Source organism: Cupressus sempervirens, chromosome 5 (genome assembly GCF_028749045.1).
Source record: "Cupressus sempervirens isolate cs-2001-9-10 chromosome 5, ASM2874904v1, whole genome shotgun sequence".
Lineage (NCBI taxonomy): Eukaryota > Viridiplantae > Streptophyta > Pinopsida > Cupressales > Cupressaceae > Cupressus > Cupressus sempervirens.
This window is the reverse complement of record NC_143122.1, coordinates 709,045,481-709,066,304: the sequence shown is the minus strand read 5'-3', so window position 1 is coordinate 709,066,304 and position 20,824 is coordinate 709,045,481. Positions and strand designations below refer to the sequence as shown.

Sequence of the window (20,824 nt, the reverse complement as noted above, 5' to 3'; positions counted from 1 at the left end):
ATTCCTTGATCATTAGCAGTTCCAATCTTGGATTTATAGGCCTTTGTTTTTGCCTTATAGGTTTGGAATTTGGGTCCAAATCAACAGTATGTTCTGCTATACTTGGGTCAAACCCTTTCAAACCAGAATATTGCCAAGCAAATACTTAAAGAAATTCTTGACATAACTCCTTAAATTGCTATTTTTCTTCAGCTGAACAAACTTTCCCAACTTTAAAAAATTTTCCTGCCGTTATTTCCAGCTCTTCAAAATGGTTTTCTTTAACTTGTATTCCAGCTTTACCTTTGCTCATCTGCTCATCACTTCTAAAGGTAGACTCCAATGCAACCAAACCCTTAGGAACCTTATTACTTTTTAGCTGAATAATCTGGTCATCATATTGCTGCCTAATTTTATTTTGATTTTTTACAGCAAATTGCTCCTCCTCCGGTGTAAATGTCAAAATCTCCTCATTGCTGTCAAAAACCTGCTAGTTAACATCATTGTCGGGAATAGAAGGTTGGACGACCAGCTTGATGTATTTCTGTACCTTTTCCTTTCTAAGGTCATCAAAAGGATCAAATTGTGCGCCAATGGGAGCCAACCAATCAGCATGTTTGTTTTACCCTCTTTGGATTGACACAATATTGAAAGCATTGAAATCTTCAACTAAGCCCCACACTCTATTCCCTATAGCACTTCAAAGTATTATTTTTTGCAACATTCAGGCCTCTAACTTGATTTACAATTAACTCACTATCACCTAACACTTTGACACAACAGACCCCATGCTTCCTTGCCCATTTGAGACCAACAATCAATGCCAAGTACTTTGCAATATTATTTGTGCAGGAGAAAGAAAAATATATGCTTTAGCAGCCTTCTTAACATGAACTACTTGGAGTATACACGTGTCCATCTTCGTCTACTCTGTTGATGTTTATTCCTATTCTAGGACATCTCTCTTTGTCTTCCATTTTTCTTCCAGGGCATCTCTCTTTGTCTTCCATTTTTCTTCTAGAGGAACTTTCTCTACCTTCCATACCCTATCCTTTTTGTTTGTCAATTCGTTCTCTTGTTGGAGTTCCAAGTAAGTCTTTCTACATGCAACTTTCATTTCCGTAATTGCCTATATGAGGGGTGACTGATCCTGCACCAGAGGAATGGTATATCAGGTTGTCCATATCTCAACTACTTCTTCCTTCCTGAACACACTCTATTGAAGTAAAATCCATTTTGTATGGTAGTCCTTCTTCATGAATGATGCCAAGGATTCGGCTGTTCTCACTATAGCCTCCAGATGTTGACCCTTTGCTTGTCTTATGATTTCCTTGATGGTATACTTCATGACTTGTAATTCTTTGAGAAGTTGTTCAATTTTTTCCTCTAATGAGATTGCCTTGGGATGTCCCACTTTCTCACTTTGTGCTTGTGTTTTGGCTTCTTCTATCTCCAAGAAAGCTGGTGAGGGTGAAGACACCATCTTGAATTCTTCGAATCGTTTATCTACCTCCTCTAGTAATATGTCCTCAACTACTTGTCTGTTTACAATTTCAATTCCCTTGAGCTTCTCATTCTCTGTCTCCATCTTCGCTGTAGGTTGTACCACCAAGGCAATAGGGTGGGCCACCTCTATACCCTGTGGTGTCTCCAATCTTAATTTGTGTGCACACATTTTGTGACACCTAAGGTCTATCACTTTAGAATGTGACTGGCGATCCGCGGGAATCAAGATTTCCATGGTTGGTAATGAAAGTCTCATTGTCCTCAGTTGAGAAATTTTCTCATTATTGCCTTCTTTCGTACTATGGTTTACCTCCTTTCCATTGGTTGTATGACCTTGGACACCCTAGACACCTTGTGTAGAGACTTCTATATGCACATTTCCTCCCTCCGTTTCCTTAGTATGAACAACTTCTGAAGAGATGGCTTCTCCTTTGCATGTTTGGTGAATTTGGGTACATTTGAGTACCCCTCTTGGTAGCAGTCCTTCTATTTGTAGAAAAGTGACATCTCCAGGCATGCCCTTTAGGTGACTTAGACAAATTTCTTCATCTTGGGAGTTTGAAAATGTGTTTGTAGTAGTCTCCTCTGAACTGTCCTCTTCAACCTTCTTCTAACTTGAGCTCTTAATCGATTCCTCTTGTACTGTCTGTCTTAGTTTCTTTCTTTTTGGCTCTCCCCCTCTTGGTCCTATTCCAAAAGTGTCTATGTAAAGCCAACATGTCATGGTTGGCTTGTAGGGATTCACCCTGTTTGCTAGTACTAATGTCCCTCTATGTTTAGCGGCAACCTTTGTTCAGACTGCTTCTAAGAATAAGGCTATGACATGGTGTGGCATACAGAATGCTTTGTATTTCAATTCCATGAATTCTTGTTTTCTCTCTGAAAGAAACTGAGCCTAGTTGTACACCCTTCCTTTATTCAATCCATCTACCATAGGTCACATCCATAGGGAAATGTCTGATGTGCAGCTTCTAGTAGTAAGTTTTCTCTTTACTAATTCTACTATGCATTGCCATTCCTCGTTACCTATGTAGATTTTGTTTAGGCCTAGACTATTCTTGTTGCTGATAATGCTATCCCATTCTTGTTTTATGAGATCATCTATGTAAATTAACCCTAGCCACTTCTTTTTTTCCTCCGTTGTCATTAGGGTTTTTGTTAGCTCCTGTCCTCGACTAAGAATCCCAAAAACCTCATTTATCTCTATAGTAGAGTAAGAAATTGTCAAAGTTTGCTGCCAATACTGGACTACTGATTTATGAGCTTCCTTATCCTAGCCAGCTACCATGGTTTGTAATGTAGATTCAAACCCTTTTAAATAAAAAATTGGCATGAAGACTATTTTATCTACCTCTTCTTTCCGTAGTGCTTGTTTCAGCCTATGATTATCTTTTATATTTTCCCACTAGGTGCGACATTCACTTCCCACTACACTTTCGAAAGTGACATCTGCAATAGTAGTCTTTTCTATTGTTTTCTGCTTGTTCTTTTTACTAGACATCTTCTTCACCACCTTCCTCACCCACAAGATTGGATTTTTCTTTGAATCAATAATCTTTTCACTAGTTCAGATTTCCAATGCTTATCTTTACCATTTTCTGATATTGTGCAATTGCCAATCCACATGGTTGTCCTTGATTTGGATTCCCTTTTCACAACCACTCTTCTCACCAATTATGTATGTGGATTCCTAATTTATTTTCTCTAGATGTACCTATTACTTAATTTTAACACATTTTAAAATTCAGTTCTAAACAAATGATCAAATGAAAGTATACACATTTTTATTGCATTCAGCTCATGTTCTAATTGCTAAATCATATTTCATTCAGAATGAAACAATAAAGAAAAATGTCCTTGTATTATTCATCATGATAGATACAAATGATATTTACAAAACTAAAATGCAATTAATGCTGAAAGTAAATCCTCTCACAAAATTGGCTGTGAGAGTGGGCCTCTAGTCAGCTAATACATATTCTTGCTCTATGAAAATGCATACCATAATAATAAGAACATAGAGTAAGAGAGGGTCATAGGGCACCAATCATTGCCTGTAATGACTGGTTGTTATGCATTGCTTCATTTTCGCCTGTTCGTTGCCTTGGATTACATCCCCTGCAAGCCTCCACATCCTGCATTCATAAGAAAGGTGTTAAATCCAGTGGATCTAAGCAATGACGAAGTCTCTCACGTCATATATAACCATTTATACTGTCATGCTATGCATCTCCATAAAATAAGAACATCTACCAACAAAAACATAAGCAAACAATCTTATCAAATGTTTTATTACTAATATGTTTGTTTCATGTGCAACTTCCTATTTCTAATAGGTATGCGGATATAATCGTAGGCTCCCACAAGGGTTATTGAGCCCAGTGTGCCTATAAGAATTAGAACCTAAATAGCTGATCCAAATTAGTACAACATAACAAAAGTATTAAAGGGATGTATTTATGTATGAAACCTTTTACTTCTACAATAGAGTGAGATACAAAAAGTTTTATTACAATCAAACATCAAAGGGATAAGTTGTTTAACTTGAAACCTTTTGTTTTGGAATATGAAGTGGTGATGAATTCTACAGCTACAAACAAGAAGATATAATAATGGCAAGCTACGTAATTGTCAAACTGTTGCAAAAGGACCAGAGAGAGACTTCAACATGGAAAAGATAAAACAAAGAGAAATATCTATGGAAAGAATGGAGGAATCTGTAATTCAAGCGTAGAAGTAATAAAATATCACCAGGATGATAGAAGTATGCAACTACTAGAAGGCAAAGAAGCAAAATATCTAGAAATGGAAGTATCAAATTTACAACACCAGGGGAAGGAATAACACTTCAATATTGATTCAGATGATAGCAGGTATTCATTCATAATGCTTTTTACAATCACATTACATCAGTGTTGAAGATGCAAAAGTGGCCAGAAGGAGTGTGCAACTTTCATCAAAATACAAGACATTTACACTTGGCAGATAATAATGGAGATTTGCAACAACAGGTGCTGATTGGAGAGCACAAGTAAGATAGAAAATTTCTAGAATCATGCAACCAATTTCATTTTTTCATAGTTTTATGAGCAACAAAAATATCTACAGGAAGCATGTGTGGGATGTGTTGAATGCTGAACCGAAGAAATGCGAATCTCTCAGGAGAAGAACAGATTTTGAAAGCTTAAGGCTGCAAGTTTGTGTAAGTTTTCCAACCAGGGTGACTAGAGCTTTGGAGAGAATTTTAAGTTTGCAAAAAGCAAAAATGGAGAAGCCACAACTCTAGTGTTGATTCAGAGAAGGGAAAATGTGACTGTTCAAAGCCATTTGATTCTAAAATCTTTAAGTCTATAGGCGGAAATTTTCTACAGGCATAGAGGAAGGGAGATCAATGTAAATATTTCGATATTCATCTACAGGAAAATGAGGGAGAACTAGACCAGTTGCATTTCATTAAATTATAAGTTATATCAGCATTTTCTTTATAGAAACTAAAGCATATAGGGCATTGTTTTTTCACAAAGAGAAAGAGGATACAAATCTGAAAAAACATTTGACAATGCAGATGAAGTTTTTATTTATTTCTCATAATCTTTGAAACCCAAAAAAAAATCTGTAGAAAAGATGCTGAAAATCAGTGCAAATATGACTAACAACGCATAAAATGGTCATAGTTGCTTATGGTAAATGAGAAAATAACAGATCCAAAAAAATCATATATATATATATATATATATATATATATATATATATATATATATATATATATATATATATATTGTGTTATGTGAAAAAAATATTCAAAGCAAAACCCCATGAAATTCCATGAAAGGTAAGTTCGGCAGCTTTCAAATCTGAAATACCCAAATTTCTTATTAGAAAATCAAATCATTCACAAAACCCATTTCGGGTTTGACATAAATAATGCATGAGAGATGGTTGTTTTTTGAGATAATTTAAAAGCATGAACCTTTACAAAGAAATCTTCATCTGTAATACCCATTATATGAAGATATGAGTAACAAAAAGGTGTGTCCAGTTGGAGAAATATTATGAAAGTTTGTATCAAAAGACAATGGCAGATCCAACCAATTTGACTCCACCACTATATCACCCTGGTGGAAACGAAGTATCCTAATCTTTGGAACTCTGATGTGTCAGAAGGCTGAAACACACAGATCATAGTCACAGCATAATCCACTAGATGTAAGATACTATTAACACTTGGATCCCCGATCAACCAATACATTGTGTCAAACCTATCGCCACCTGGATCCCAAAACAATCGAACCCCACATTCATTCGCCATATAGAGGTAAAAATACCTGGTAGCGTCTACAACACAATATCTCCCTACAACTCCCACTAAACTCCCATGGATGTGATAACTAACCAAACCATCATGCCAACTGACACCATTGTTGTCCTGTAACCATGTACCCATAAGAGAACTTTGTGACATAGAAGTAGCAAACCATGTTGGATACTTATCAGCATGATGTATAACCGACAGCTTTCCTTGCAAGTAATCCCCTACAAATAGCTGAGTTGGATGCTTGCATCCGCTAATCCCACTTTTCGAAGATGGTGAATACCCATCCCACAAAGGATGATATAATTCTGGAACCAACCCACACCGATGCATCATCAAGTCCTTTGTGCGTAGGTCAAAAGAAAAATGATGAGCACTCCTCACTGTGTATTCGCGGTAAAATGCTCCAACCTCTGTCAATGGCTCATCACTAAAAACAATTGAATCAAGAAGCTGATCCCTTTGACTCTGAAAATCAACAAGCCGGCATCCAAAATCAGCTGCATGGAATGAAGTGACAGATTTGCTTCCAGGAGATGGAAACAAATCAACATGAGAGCTATACTCCCAATCGGATGACACCTTGCGGATGCCCTGTGTGGATGACAGAGTAGCGTCGTGTACTACCACACAACTCTCAGGAGAATCCACCATTGTGACACAAAAGCTACCTATAAATTGTCCTGTATCAACTGTCACGACTCTAACCTCAGGAGAACTCGATACAACTAGTGATTCTCTACTGTTCTCCACCAAGGTACTCGTCCCAGCTGAAATATCTGTGATAGATGTAACCGCATCCCTACTACAATCGATGGATATAAAATTCTTATCAACTGCCTCTATATGTAATTGTACTATATCTGCAGTTGGTGGAGACTGTGCCAAACTCAACTCCTCTGTAAGCTTCTCAATTTGTAATTGTGACTCTTGAAGTGCCAACTGGGCACTCTACAAAGAGTCCATAGTCACCTCAAACTCATGAGTGAGCTTATCAACCTTCTCCTCGTTTCTCTACAATGCAACATAACAAATGCGATCCCACTCGAGAAGAAAATCTCTATCTGCAAGTAGTTGTAGGTAATTTTGTTTCATCATTCCAATCGCTTCTTGGAGTGCATGTATCTCTGCAAGGGAAAAAACACTATCACCATGCTCATCTATCAAAGTAGTACTCCAACAATAGGTGGCCAACGTTTGACGAGCAACATCAAAATGCTTAAGAGTTGTGGCAACCATCCTGTCATTAACCTTCAATTGGCTTGCTAAATAATGATGCCCTTGTGACGAAACAATTCCACACAAATCTTCCAATTTGTCATCCGCACTGTGATATGAGGCTGAATCAATGTCACTCACCATATGATAAGCAACATCGTGTATGCTGTCATCTAGGCGCTCCTCAATATCTAGGGTTTTGTTGCTATGCACCTCATAGGATGGCTCAACTAATGAGGTAGAAGCTGCTAATATAACAATATCTTCACACTCTTCCACTTCCAAGGTGGCTACATGTCCATGCACATCATGATCTTGGGATTGATTGTCATCAAATGAATTTTTTGATTCATTTTCTAAGGTCTGATTTTTGCCCTCCATAAGGTCAGTTGTATGATGGTCACTAACTGCTAGGAATTCATCATAGAGGCTTCTAGATACTATAGGGACCTCTTGTTCCTCTTTCCTTTTAGTACTGTTATCAAGTTGATCAATGACTTCCTTATGTAAATTTCTGTACTTGTGCTCTGCAAGGAGATGTCGAGCCAAATCATAGCATTTATTTCTTATCATATTCGTCTTGTTTTGCAACCCTAGCTGAAAGTCCATGTAATCAATGAAAGGAAATTCTTTTTGAAGCTTTGACAAGAATTTGTTATAATTATCATATAGTCTCCTTTGTTAAGTTTTAATATCGAGTTGGAAGTCCATTTGATTCAGCATCCCCATTGTTTTGGTTTTTGCCGCTATAGGAATGCCCTTTTGATACAACTGCTGCTTTGAAAGGTAATGCATTGTTGTAGATTAACACACACCATTGTAATGATCCCAACTTGAATTTCGGGTTGCTGTAATATTCTTGGATGGTTTGGAGTAAAATTTCTGAACTAGGTCTTAGGATAATTTCTTCAAACAATTTGTAAACAATCATAATATACCTCCGTGAATGATGAGGAAATTTATTCAGAGCTGATGACGCCCAGGATTATCACTTCCAGCTCACACCCTACCCCTGACTGGCCACTGTTGGTGATAATGCCAAGTTTGCTCCAAAGCCGACCACATTTGCACTTCTCTGATAACTTGCTGCGAACTCTTGTACTGCTATGGATGTGAAGAGAGATGTACAAGCCTCCAATCCGCCCGAGTTGCTATTGCATATGGATGGTAGTCGACTCTCAGCCTCAACAAAACTTGAAGACCTCGTGCTTAGACTTCCGACTGGGGTAGTAATGCCCACGTCTGTTCATATACTTGACATCCAAACTACAACAAGGTGTACAATTTTCGTGAGTTGGAGGAGATACTGCTCAGATTTGACTCAGTGTACTGTCCTTGTTAATAAATTTACTGCTTACAACAATTATTCTGTTCAATTTTTTATGTAAGCAACTTATTGGTATATTTGCGAGTAGATGTAATCCTTCCTTACTATATTGGAAATCTTACTTGGACACTTATGCAAATATAAAATCAAGTTCAAAACTTGTAACAAACATTTGGCGAACAACACTAAACATCAGTGGCTGTGTAATACCTTTCAAATACATAACTTGCTGGCATGTACATTATACCACTGTAATATTCCGAGTCTCAAATTATGGTAAAATACTGATTGTACGGCTGTGAGGTATTTCGTCAAACAGCTCTATGGTAGTCTTACTGTATTGGTGTCACTATAAATGAATATAAAATATTGCACCAAAACTTGCCATACACTTGAATCTTTACCAACAACGAATATATGTAATGCTACTTATTAATTTCACCAAATGCATGAAAGAAATAACATTCTCTTGCCCAGATTTCTAACTGATAAGTTTCCTGTCAATAAGAAAGTCCCAAATGTTGATAACTTCGATGATGAAAAGTCTCAAATTAATACACAGGAAACTTAGATAAATGACAGTATAAAATTTTGAGTGTAACAAGATATACATACCTGAGTTTATACTATTGTCGAGTGGGGCGTAGTTCGAACCACCATGAAATAATCTGGCACCCATGTTTGACAGCAGCAAACGCTTGATTCTACCGCGTCTGTGTACATATGAAAGGACCCTATGGCTCACAATGGACAATAACCTCTACCCGAATGGTTACCACCTCCTTTCAAACGTTGCCAATGTCCGTTAAGCCAAGACTGGTAGTGGGTTGCATTTTACTCAGGTCTTGCAGTAATAACGATAGTTGTAATGAATGTTATTTCATGCTGATGACCTCCTATGCGAAATGCCTATTACATGTAATGATGTTGTCTACTGAATACATTTAGCCCAACTGTAAGTGTGAGTCATTTTGTTGCAAAAGAATGTGTCCAACTCGACTGGAGTTTGTATGGCCGCGGGTGTATTCGGGAAGACCAAATCCCACTGAACTGCGACCTCCAATATTTACTGCTCACACCTCACGTGCCGTGAACACCTTGCTACTATCATGCGTGGTTAATTGCGGCTAGCATTGATTTCTAACATGCTCCTCCAACTGGTGGCTAGACTGGGTGTGAATGTCTACTTAAACTCCATTCCAAATCGACTATAAGCAATGTATAATGTATCCCGACCTATATAGACTCACAATACCAATCCACTGACGCCTCAACAAATTCTGTCTGCTAACCCGCATAGAGTTCTTGTGGTCATTCACGTATTGTCTTCACTAGTTTTTCCCTCCTTATTACTGTTGGCTATAAACTTCTAAAAATGCTGAAACTATGGAACTCAATCCCATGTTGGCATTGCTATGGTATCTCGTGGCCCAAGCAAGCGAATGTAATCTTCCCCCTAACTCTTCCACGTGGTAATATCTGAACTTCAAAATGTACAATCTAAACTAGAAAATGAGGAGCTAACAATTCATACTTCTAGTAGTTGAGTCATTTTTCCCTCAATACCAAAATCTCCATCAAATCTCTCCAACCAATAAGTGATCAAAAGAGAAGTTGGGGCTACATCCAACGGCTCTTATTTGCTTCGAGGATTTTTTTCCTCAAAGCGACCAATCACATTCAAGCAACCAGAAATGCTAAGATGCTGTGATTCATAGTTTTCTGTGTGTGTTTCCACATGATGGCAGGATTCTTGGCTCTGATACCATTGTAATATCCCTTTTCGGATATTTTACCAAGAACCCTTGATATAAATGTGCAGTTTTCAAAAGCGAACAGAAAAACAATACTTGATACAATTTCGAAAACTTAAATAGATTTATACCGAACATATTTGAATACAAGAAAACTTAGAAAGTTCTTTTATTTCTTCCAATATTCAGAAATACATATATGCACCAGGAATTAACACAACAATCTACCAAAATATGTTACTGTATTATATAACAGCAATACAATAACATGCAACAATCTAGAAAAAACCAATCTTATAAACATAAATAGCAGTCAGATTGGAAATGTAGATTAACCTGTAAGAAGGCTAGGTTTGTGTCCAACCTTCAAATACTTCTTCAAGGGTTTGCATCCTAGAAGAAATAACCAGCAACTGTTTTGAGCTCTCAGATTTAATATTTGTTTGAATATTATATTCTTCATATATCCTCCCATGTAGAGTTTGTTGTACCTTTATCACTTTTCCCAATGTGACGCATCTTTAAGCAATGTGGGATAAAGCACCTTTTTTGTCCTTTAGTCACTTAAATGAACATAGTACTTTTTAAATAAAGTGACAAGTTAAATGAACTTTTAAAGTCACTTAGCCAGTAAACCATATAATTGTTAGGCATTAAAATAATTGACCAAATGAACTTAGATAAGCACGTGCAATAGCTCGTTGGAAAGCTCTTGGCAAGACGCTTCCAACCCAACACTAAGATATCATGAATAGTGAGCTCGGTTTACTTACTAAAAATAGTAAGCATCCAGACAACCTACCATAACTGCTCTAATGGGTTTGAAATTGGAAATGTCTAGGCCAAATCTCGAACTAAACCCCATAAAGAACCTTCTTGTTCCGAAACCCAGGTGAAGTGAGCCGACAATACTGAATTATAATGTCCCAGAAAAAGAGGACGTTATAAAGAGGAAGAACGGTTCTATATCGAAGGCAGCAAGAGCTATGTTACATGACCAGTAAATGCCGTGCTACTTATGGGTAGAGGCATTTAGTATAGCAGTCTACATTCAGAACATGGTTCCACACAAGGCACTACGGAAGATGACACTAGAGGAAGCTTTCACAAGAAAGAAACCAGATGTTGGTCACTTTAGAATATTTGGGAGTTGGGCATATTGTCATATTCCAGGTGATACACGTACCAAGTTGGGTACTTTGTTGGGTACAATGAAACCTAAAGGCTTGTAGGATTTTTATCCTCAGAACCAAGAGAATTATTGTCAAATGTGATGTTAAGTTCATGGAGGATAAGGAATTTAGAAGGTCTAGAGATTTGCCAGCAGATGATCAGAGTGAGCAGCCAATAGAAGCTCCAAGGCCTAGTCAAGGGCAACAAAGCAAAAGTACAGTTAATAGTACAAGTGTAGGCTTAGGCGGTGAAATTTCATAGAGCATGGAGCAATAGGTGCAACAGGAAATGCATCTAGAAGACTTAGAGGTTGATATTTCATCCTCTACAATTGGCAGTAGGAACCGCGAGGTTCAAGAGACACTAAGGGATACTTAGAAGTTTGTGGGAGCTCCTAGGAAGAGTACTAGACATTGGAGACAACCAACCAAGTTCAATGATTATGTGGCATTAGTCAGTTGGTAGATATTGAGCCTTCCAGCTATCAGGAGGCTACAGAGCATTAGTTATGGTGAGATGGTATGGTTGAGGAGTATTCCTCAATAATGCAGAATGATGTGTGGGAGGTTGTGCCTAGACCAATGGATAGGGCAGTTGTTGGATTACGCTAGATCTATAAGATAAAGCATGGTGTAGATGGTAGCATTGAGAAATACAAGGCAAGGTTCATGGCCAAGGGGTTCTCTCAGAAGGAGGTAATAGACTATGAGGAGACTTGCTCCAGTGGCTAGGCATACTTGTATATGATTTGTGATCTCATTTCAAGCACAAATGGGATGGAAAATCTATCAGATTGATGTCAAGACAACATTCCTTGATGGTGAGTTAAAGGAGGTATAGGTAGAGCAACCATAAGGCTTTGTAGCACACAACAAAGAGGCCCATGTGTGCAGATTTAAGAGAACATTGTGCAGACTCAAGTAGGCTCCCAGAGTGTGGTATGAGTGCATTGACACATACTTGCAGGAAATAGGCTTTGTGAAGTGTGAAACAGATGCTAACCTCTACTACTTGGTGGTTAGTGGTGAGATTCTCATTCTTGTTCTTTATGTGGACAACTTGTTTGTTATAGGTTCACTAGGGATCATAGAAGACTGCAAGAGGGACCTTGCAGAAGAGTTTGAGATGAAGGATTTGGGACTTATGCAGTACTTTCTCGGCATGGAGGTGTGGCAGATAGATGGAGAGATTTTCCTTGGTCAAGGGAAATATTGCATTGAAATCTTGAAAAGATTCGGGATGAAGGATTGCAAAGCCATGTCTACACCCATGATCACGAATTGGAGGAAGCTAGATACATCTAAGGAGAAGGATGTAGATCCCATCTTATACAAGCAATTTATTGGTTTGCTTATGTAATTGATCAACACTAGGCCAGATATAACATTTGTAGTAAACTCTCTTAGTCAGTTCATGGTTGAACCAAAGAGAATGCATTGGATAGCAGCCAAGCATGTATTGCATTACTTATGTGGTACAATTGAGTATGGGATCAAATATGTTTGAGGTGAAGGTATCAGGTTGATGGGCTATACTAATGTAGATTGGGTAGGGAATACAATGGACAAAAGGAGCACTTTAGGGTGTTGTTTCATTTTGGGATGAGGAGTTATATCTTGGTTCAACAAGAAGCAAAAGTTTGTGGCTTTGATTTCAGTAGAAGCAGAATGCATAGCATCGCATGGTGACATGTGAAGCTATATGGCTTTGAAAGTTGTTAGTAGCCTTGTTTGGTTAGAAGGTTGAGACTACTGTGATACACTGCGACAATTAGAATTGCATCAAGTTGTTTAAGCATCTAGTGTTCTATGATAGGTCTAAACATATAGACATTAGATATCACTTCATTAGAGATTGTGTACAACGGGGGGTTGTTCTGCTATAGTACATAACTACAGATGAACATGTAGCTGTCATTATGACTAAGGCATTGGGAAAGGCTAAATTCATCTTCTTCAAAGATAAGTTGGGTGTTATGCAGAACAACTTCCTCACTAAGAGGGAGTGTTAGTTTAGGTAGCTTGGACAATTGTTCATCCATATGTGTTTAACTAGTAAATAATCGTTAGAGTTAAGATAAATATGTGTTAATTAATTGACTCCTTCTAGAAGCAACTGGTAATCTTTTGGTTAAGTTGTTTTAATCAAGAAGGAATTAGAAACTTCTTGTTTAGGTTGTCTTGATCAAGAAGCAATTAGAAACCTCTTGGTTAGGTAGTATAAAAGGGGGTCAAGGGAGGCATTTGGAGAACAAAGGAACACAAGAAGTTGTAGAAGCATTTGCAGTATTAGCAAATGAGTTTGCCGTGATAGCAAACAGTCTTGTAGTGTTAGCAAGTGCGCAGTGATAACATTGGGGATAGTAGTGGGGAATATTAGCATGATAAATTAGGAGGTTGTTTGAATTCTGCCAATGATAGGCAAGGAATTCTGTATCTCTTGATTGGTTGAAGTTAACATATTTTCCATCCACAGAACTGGTTTTCCCTTAGGGGTTTTGCCAAGGACAATTTGTTTGAAAATATTGTGTTCATTGTGTTGTGAATTTTTTTCCGTATTTTATTGGTGAATTTGCAGTTGTGTTATTTTTTGATATTAGTCGTGAAATATTTTTCAACAGTTTAATGATTGTTTATGATAGGAGATCAATAATTAGTGATTGTAAAGTGTTAATTTTCACAACTAGGGAGTTAAATGTGGGTAATTCATTGCTTCTATACTCGTCATCTCTCCTAATTTGTGGCACCTTATTTGTGTGGCTTTCAAGTTGATTGATACAAAGGGTTAACAAAGGTTCAATCTTGGCTATCGTGGATAAATCATCTGTTGTTAAGTTTCTTTGTTAACAAGATGATTCTTTTCCTTGGAAGATTGAATTATGTCCTCTGTACCTTCTATGATCTTACTGTTATCCTTCAGGAATTGACAAAGTGAGTTGTATCATTTCCTTGAATAGCCTGATAGACTTTTGTTGCCCTATTTTACTATTGAATAACTTCATTCAATGGTCATTTTGCATACATACAATACGTTGTCATCTAAATCAACCACAACCTTTTCTCCTAAGAACTTGATCACACCATATTTCTGAGCATCATTCATTTGGAAAACGATTGTCGTTCACTTGGTCTCTTCTTTCTTTGAAGTGGCAATCATAGATTCTAGTTTTTTTATGATGATTATAGCGTTATTATACACTTATGCTTAAATCAATGATGTATTTAATACTTTCTTGGATTACTAGTTCTAACCAGTGATTCAAAACTACAACTATCATTTTGCTCCTCTGAATTTGATCAAACAATTGTCGGTTGATTGGGTATTTAAGATCAAATGATACAGGTGGCTAAGAGAGAGGTTGTGGACTTCGATGATGGAGGGCTTCAATCTATTCAGCCATAAGGTGTGCACTGGCAGCCCATGAAGTATTCCCAATATCAATATTTTCTATTGCAAACTCTTTCATGGTAGGATCTCGAACTTCGTTGTATGTTAGTGGATGAGCTACTTTTGCAATCCAACTTGACGTATCTAGGTCAAATTCTACTATTGAAGTAGTCTTTAATTCTCAGATTTGAGAGTCATTCCCAAGCACTTTCCCACCATATCTACCATGGGATGACTTATAGAGGATTTCTTTGATCTCTTAGCAATTGAACCTTCAAGTTTTACTTTGGCAGTACGTGTAAGACAATTCTCAATAAGTTCATTAGCATGTGAGAGGGAACAATCATTTGTTGTCAATTATAGGTGGCTATTATGCTATATTTATTTTTTAATTAAATGTAAAATAATAAAACCGTTATTTTCAATTAGTGTGAATTTGCGATAGTTAGTAGACTTAGCCAATCATCGTTTTTATTAGTGTTCACATTGGAACAAAGTAAGTGTGGTCTATGGGAGATTATTATGCAATGAATAGTTATATTATTCTATCATATCTCAGATTATATGTTATGTATTCTCTCTAGTTATCTTTATGATACCATCAGTGATTCATGTTGAGTATTATTGTGGAGTAGTTATATTGTAGTGTACTAGTTGATACATTTTGAATTAGCGTTCCAACATTTTGGTGCTACTCCCTAAGTACTGTCACAACTCAAATTTTGACATGCTATCTTTTAGGACTTAGTATGTGTTCGATTATTATTGACTAAGACTATGTTTGACCTTGACTATAATTCAACTTCAGTTGAAAGCAGTATAGACTTTGATTCGATGGTTTGATTTCATGGACACCTAGTTATCATGTTGTTACTAATAAATGATTGATTTTGTTATGTTCAAAGCTCATGTTTATATGAATGATGAATGTTTAAGTTCATATTATGGAAAATTGATGGAATCATTAAATTACATTTATGAGATGTATTATTTTTTTGTAATGATGACATCTTTTTATAATGGTGTTGGCAATACTAATGCAGTGATATGTTTTGAGTTGTGAGTGTGCAGGTTCTGAACGTGGGAGGGTGGTTGAGGTAGAGGAGTTTATTCCCTCGGTAGGGTTTGCTTGGATTTGTTCTAGTGAACACACACACACACACACACACACACACACACACACACACACAGAGAGAGATATGGAAATGTATTTTATATTTTATGTTGCAGAATTCTTTCCTTTAGCATTACTTTTACATAGTTTTGGAAATGTATTGAATTCGTAGAATTTTGGTAAGGGATAAGTTGTTCAATTAAAATGTTTTACATGTGCATTTAAATTCATCATGTAACTAATTTAATTTATATGTATATATTGTATATATCATGATAGGAAGAGGTGGTAGTACTATGTGATTGTAATTTGAGCTCGCTTGTGTGATGGAATTATGTAAGGCCATAATGTCGTTGTTTAAGCTATCTTTTTTGTTGATTATTTTGAGTAGTAAGTTTGTTGTGAAATCAAAGTGTTAGAAAAGGGTGAAATATGGAGGATGTGAATAGAGAATTTAGAGTTCACGTATAGGGGAAAGCTCGAGAAATACTATTGCAAGGATGGGTGTCGGAGAAAGCTCTACAAGAGGTTTTTAATATGGATTGTGATATATGCTAGAGGTGTATTGTGTGTGTTCTAGGATCAGAGGTACTTTATCCATCTTTGCTAAATACAATTCTTCCTTCATAAGTTCTATCCTATTTTCTAACTTACATTATTGACCTTCTTCAGGATATGGGCACAGTTGGGAGTCTTGTAGATAAGGTAGTTTAGATAAATTTTGTTGGGAAGGAAGAGATTAGGGAAGCTATTAAAAAAATGACCTTGTTGTGGGTATGACTTCAATTGGGGGGTGTTTGCAAATCAACAAGTGAGGGGTGAAGCAAAGTTTGTTAAATTCATGTCATTTTTTAAGAATGTGTTGGATGAGGATAGCTTAGGACTTGTTGAACACACTATATGGAGTTACAGAGTCATTATTTCTCTACATGCTATATAAAATATGAAAGATAAGGTGTGAGCTTTAGGTGAGTTAATTAAGCATGTTCATGAGGAAGTGGGGTGCAACACTGATAATATTGCATGGAGAGAGACACCAGGTTTCTTGAAGGAGGGGATCGTTTTCCTATGGAGTGGGAGACATTTTAAAGTTTTGTTTTGTTTTGTCTGATTAAATGTTTTGGTAGACTGGGAGGATATGTCTGATTTTTTGAGGTCGGCTTCAGGCAACATTTCCACCATGGGCCATTTTCTTGTAATTTTTGTGATACGAACAAAAGATTATGTGGGTAATAAAGTTTGAGTAATAAATTATTTTTGGGAGGAATAATAGCAAGGAGGTTGGCTCAGGTTTGAGACATATAATAAGATAAAGTGGCTTTTGATCAAAGAGTTGGTTTTAAGTATCATGCTTGTTATAGGGCTATATTTGTATTTCGAGATTGTAAAGGTTTTTGAGCAATCTAAAATGTAAACCCATGTTTATAAGGGTTCTAGATGCTCTTTAGTTAGTTTATACCCTTGAAAATTCTATCATGTATCTTAATTTCTATTTTGTATTTGGTAACAATTGAAGGGTTTCTTGCCGAGTTCTTTCCTTCACGAGCCATTGAACCAGATTTAATATAAATAAATATATAATCAATGGCATGTCACTTTTTTCCAAAAAAAAATATGTCAAATGGAAAAAAATGAAAAAGACTAGTTATAAGAGCAAGACCTATTCTTTTGATGATGTCTTTAAGTTGGTTAATATTGATTTATGTGTTCCTATTTGAGTGAAAATCTATTATGTTGACAAATACTTTATCCTATTTTTTGATGCTTTTTCTAGAATGATTACTATTGAGCTATTTTTTTTTACATGATGCTTTAACAACATGAATCTTTTTAAATTCCTCTCTTGAAAAGCTAATCTAGGATCAACTCCAAGGTTCAGGGCAATCTTTTGACCTACTAGAATCTAGTCAATCGAAGATAAATGTGTATGTTCATGAGGAGACCTTTTTCTAGTTCCAACCAATTTTGGATAAGATGTTTGATATGCTTGCTGTCTCAAAAAGTAACCACAAAAGAGATATATTTATGGTATTTTTTGGTTTATGATGAATGTAATTATCGATGCAACTATATGAATTCCTATTTTAACCAAGTGTTAGAAAAGAAAATAACAAAGATAGGGTGACAAGAGATTTTAAAGAAAATAACTTGAAAGGGAAATTCCTAATGGACATAAACCATGGTAACAACACATCTGCTAGTTAAATCATCAAAAAGATCAAGTAGGAAAGCAATGAAAATAGAAGAGTGCTTCCTAGATTCCACTGATGTAATCATCGATGGGCACTTAGTAATAACCAAAATATGTTTCAATTCTCATCAAATCACAAGGCCATAAAATGTGTGCTCATGCAAGAGAAGAAGCTATGCAGGAACAATAGGTAATCTCTTCTCCAACTTGGTACATCAATGAAATTTGTTAACATGAGGAAAACACCATAACTAAAAGATTGCACAATCATAACAACATAATAAAACCATTGGCTCCATTATTATTCATGAATATGTATTCACAAAAAATAACACACTCCGGTAAGAATAACTAGACTCAAAATGAGAGCACCAATAGTATAGTGCCTCTCGTGTTTACAGTCTATACCTTGTTATATTTTGATTCAAGAGATACTTGTACTCATGTTATTATTTCTACATTTGAGATGACCTAAGGGTTAAATGTTATACTTTGATTCAGTATCATAGATGCTATACTACAATGTTGTGCAGTTGATCATATTTGCATTTTGATACCATTTTGAAATGACAATATGTTTTATGATGATATCTGGTTATAGAGTATTGGTTATATCTCTGATTATGTTATATGTGTTGGATTAAATGCTATGGTTATTTACTCTTTTTTGCTTCATTATGCTTTACAGAAACATACGTGATGTAAATGGATTATTTTAGTAGAATTGAATAAATGGTTAAATTAGGTGTTTAATACATTTATTGCTTGAACTATGTTATTATATGCAATTTCACTTGATAATGTATTTTAGTGTGCAAGATTTATATCCCTGGTAGTGGCACATGGAGTTAGATTCAACTGTTCATACTTACTAATGTCATCCGTATATGGTTGACGTATATTATTTTAATGTTTAAATTAAACCTTCCAATGATTTGATAAATCCAGACTCATTTGCATTATGTGATTAGACTAGTGAACGTGTCTGTGCATTTAGAGATTTGCATTGTCACAAAGTGGTTAAGGCTTTTTGTGATTTTGGTTTAAGGTTTTTGTGCTTTATTTAATTAATTTTTAATTTCTACTAGCTTTTCCATAGATGAATTCCAGTCACTTGGAATAAACTATTTTTTTGGGGTCAATTCGAGGTCTAACTAGTTTAATTGGTTGTTTACCTGAATTGATTATTCACTCAAAAAGTGAATAAGTATTTAAAAAGGAAATTAATTCCTAACTTCTTACTTTTGGAAATTAAGAATTTGAGATCCTTTTCCAAAGTCCTCTTCTTGAGGATTATGTTTCTGTTCATTGTGAGAGCTGCAAGTGTGCAATACTTGTGAGGTTAGTCTCGTTGGATCCACCTTAGGGATACCTTGTTGTATCATGGTTTACGTACTCTTCTATAGGTTATTTTTGTGTCATTTCCTTTGTCAACTACTTTTACTGTTAGGTAGGACCCTCTCATTTTCATGTTTTAGCTCAATTTCTACTTCTATTTTTGGTAGCCATTTGTTGGGAGGCTAAGAACTAGTGCTCTCCTCTATTTTTGTTTGTTGGTTCTTCCGATTGGTCAAGTTTGAATATTTTCCCTATTTTTGAGATCAGGGTTTAAGGCTTCACACCATTATGATGGCCATTTTTGCATATGGTGTTCGAATTTGAATTTTATTAGATTTCTATGGCTTTTGTGTCCTAAGACTAAATGGGTTTCATTTTTGAAGTTTTTATAGTTTTGGGGTTTTTACCTCATTTTGTGTGTTGCCTAGTTTTCTTAGATTTTCTTGGCATCATGTTGGTCGTAGACTTAGATCATCTATAGGATGTCAGTCAGACAATTGTTGAACTTTTTATGTTTCTTTGGGATGCATGATGCACCCATCCTTCCAAGCTTATTTTTGGTTGAGTGATATTTTGCTTATGTTCTCATCTAGTCCTTGTATTATGATCTTTGTGATGATGGTGTGCCACACATGAGCACGTGTGTGTATTTATCAAGTGACTTGTGAGGCCCAATCTTCCATTTATATTTCAGTGGAGTTATGATCATTTGGGATTGGGTTGGGAATATGCATGCCTATAGTCACTCATCATTGGATGAGTATTGGTAGGGTAGGGTAGCATATGGAGGGGACTTCTATCTTGTAGCCTAGTGACCATTTCCTATAGGGTTGGGAGAGGAAGTTTTAATCAAGTCATAACTAAATAAAATATTGGGTGGTAATAGAACTTAAGATAATAAAATGTTTCAATGTGAGAGCATTCCATTGGGAAGTTGATTCCACAGTTTCGAGTTTGGGCTTTTTGATTCCAAGCAACTCTCCATGTTTTCATCCCCTACATAGTTACCCATTGAGTGTTAGACTAGGACCTATAGTACTTTTGTTGTTTATGATCTAGGTTTCAATCATCATTACTATCTGGTATGAGTGTTAGCCATGAATGTTTTTCTTTATGTGTATTTGGGGTTGGATTATTATCTCCATCAGCACGATGAGAGTGTACCTATAGGTTTCACAAGATTGGGAGGCATAGCTACCTATACCACTACTGGGTACTAGTGTACAAAGACTATCTATTATTCCAATGTGACTGTTGCTCAATATGTTCACTTGATAATTTGGGTTCTAGAGTATGCTTCCTAGTGATTTATGCTTTCATTGGAATGCTTAGATATCATATTTAGATAATGTTAGTTTATTTGATGTATTCCTATATTATAATGTTTAGCATACGATTCGATGATGTGATTTTCTTAGTTGGACTATCTATTGCTTATTGGATTAGCATGTTAGATTTTATGTTCTAATAATGTTATTACACTTCAGTAGTGACATCCTCATAAGACAACTCTGACTATCTAGTT

At 36.1% G+C, this 20,824-nt stretch overlaps 1 long non-coding RNA gene across 1 annotated transcript in view; it reads left to right on the top strand.

Annotated features, from left to right (window-relative positions):
- Positions 1-16,052, top strand: part of LOC149557957 (uncharacterized) — a 133,802-nt gene extending 117,750 nt beyond the window's left edge. The window contains exon 5 of the long non-coding RNA XR_016352426.1: positions 15,728-16,052. This is a non-coding gene — a long non-coding RNA (uncharacterized LOC149557957). The remainder of the gene's footprint in view (positions 1-15,727) is intronic.
- Positions 16,053-20,824: the final 4,772 nt, after the last annotated feature.